Consider the following 2,783-nt stretch of genomic DNA (forward strand, 5'->3'; position numbering starts at 1 on the left):
TTTATAGGTGTGTCTTGTGATGGTGATCTAGTGTGGCTATTGGGTCATGACTGGGGTCTAACCCTGCCCCCCCCTTCCCCCCTCTCCCCCAGGCCTCCCTCCCTCCCCCCTCTACCCCAGGGATCCCTCCCTCCCCCTCTCCCCCAGGCCTCTCTCCCTCTCAACCCTCCCCAGAGTGTCTTTACCTCAGCACAGTAAGTGTAGCCTGTCTGACATGTATGGCCTATATGTCAGAATGTGATACACCATCAGTGTGTGATACACCATCAGTGTGTGGTGTTAAAACAGTAAAGTGTCTTTATGTCTGAGGGCGAGGGTTGGCAGGGGTTCTGACTAGTGAGAAACATTGGTCAGTATTACATCAAATCAAATCAAGTCAAATCCAATCAAATCAGAGTTTGTTTATCATATGCACAGGATACAGCAGTAAACAACACAATGAAATGCTTTTGACGAGCTTCACCTCAACAGTGCAGTGAAACACAAGGCTAGGAATCCAAGTAGCACAGTAAACAGTAGCACAGGTGCAAGGCAGGGGAGGCTGGTGGAGGTAGAAATCAGAGGACGGGCTTACAATGAGCTCGTTCTCTGATTTCTACCTCCACCAGCCTCCCCTGGTGTAGGGGCTCTCTAGCTGACACAGGTCTCTTGACAAGCACCATGCCAGCTGCATCATTAAACATCTACACCTTCCTTGGAGGTTCACTTGGGTGCTCAAGTGGCGTAGCACACTAAGGCGCGTACCATATCATCGCAAGGTTCCTGGTTCGATTCCTGCACGTTCTCCTCACTTCAGTGAGAAAGACAGGGAGTGGAACAGCTGTCTGTAGAAGGGCTGTGGTACAATGTCTCTGTATCCTGAAGATTTGCTCCAAAAATGGGGAAAGACAAAGAAGAAGTTAAAAGGACCATGGGTCATGTCAATTGCACCATAGCATCTCTATCCATTATGCGATGATATCCTCGATTAAAGAGCTGAATCTCTGATTAGATCTCACTAGAAGTCTTAGATTTGCTCTGGATCATTTTACCCACAGAAATTCAACCCACTCTCTCAAATCATTGTGCCGATATAGCTACTATGATTTCTAGAGACAAAAAAGTGTTTGTATATGCAGATGACAATGTGGGATTTGTGGACAGTATCCATCGCAAAACCACACACTAGAGCACTGTGAAATGTAATACTACAATTCAATTCAATGCAATAAACTTTAATCCTCCCCAAGGGGCAGTTGTTAAACCAGGAGGCTGATGGAGGTAGAAATTGGAGGACGGGTTAATCCTTCCATTTCATGCATTACAATGAGCCCGTCTTCCGATTTCTCCCTCCACCAGCCTCCCCTGAACTAAACATACTGTACACTGAACATACTGTAGACTAAACATACTGTACACTGAACATACTGTACACTGAACATACTGTACACTAAACATACTGTACACTGAACATACTGTACACTAAACATACTGTACACTGAACATACTGTACACTGAACATACTGGCAACATATTTAACCTCCAGTTCACCTGTGTATCTTTACAGTGACCTGAACAATGAGCCAATCATTGTCTTTCTGATTGGGTCATTTTCTTTCATTGTCATGGGACAGCAGAAAGACAACGAGCCAATCCTGGGACAGCAGAAAGACAACGAGCCAATCCTGGGACAGCAGAAAGACAACGAGCCAATCCTGGGACAGCAGAAAGACAAGGTAGAAACATCTCTACATCTCATCCCTCCAGGCCATCATTTGATATGCTTGATAGTGGTCTTATCTTCCCAGCTCAGCAACACTGGCAGGATACCACTGATGCACTCTGTGTTTCACTGTTGCATGTATTTCAGTGGAGGCTGATGGAGGTAGAAATTGGAGGACGGGTTAATCCTTCCATTTCATGCATTACAATGAGCCCGTCCTCCGATTTCTACCTCCACCAGCCTCCCCTGTACGTATTCTGTGTGTCACTGCTGACGGTTGACAGATGATGGTGATTGCGATGTTCCGTGTTCACAGACGTACTGATTAGCAGAGTACTTCCTGTCTACATCTGGTTCAGACCGGTTCCTCTCTCTCAGGGACAGATCATCACTCTGAGGGCTACAGTTGTCTCAGGCATGGCTTACCAACGGCAGATCACTGTAATTAACTGAAGAAGGACAAGTGGTCAATTATTGTAATGTGTGTGTCCTTGTGTTGGATCAGTGGAGAAGGTAGATTAGATTCTAACTGCTGGACCGCTCTCTCGTACAAATATGAGAGTAGAGGTCTGGACGTCAAGATTAAAAGCCCATCGGAAGAAAGAAAATTGTATTTAACCTTTATTTATGCAGGGGAGTCTCTGAGACCAGCGTCTCTTTTAAAGGAGAGTCTTGCCTACAAGACACAAGAAACAAAACAAGAAACAAAACAAGAAAGACATTTCAATAAAAAGCAGACAGTTTCCCTATTGCCTGTACAATGTCCCTATTCCAATGAGCTAGGTGAAATATATGCAGTCCTCTTTGACACGGTTCATTAGCAGCATCTTAAATCGCCTCAGGCTTTAGGGAATCCATATTGAGCAGAATCTTGGAATGTGTTCCAATACTGTGGTGCATAACAACTAAAAGCGGTCTTTCCTAACTCAGATTTAACAAAGGGACGGAAAAAAAGACATCTAGAGTTCTCCATTCTAGAGTTCTCCATTCCTGGGAGCGAGTGGTAAAACAATCATTTGTATTTCCTAATTTTGTGCGTGATGTCAGGTCGTGAGGCAGCTTTTGCAGTAGCCCTTTAAAA

This window comes from Argentina silus (genome assembly GCF_951799395.1).
Source record: "Argentina silus genome assembly, chromosome: 4".
NCBI classification, from domain to species: Eukaryota; Metazoa; Chordata; class Actinopteri; order Argentiniformes; family Argentinidae; genus Argentina; species Argentina silus.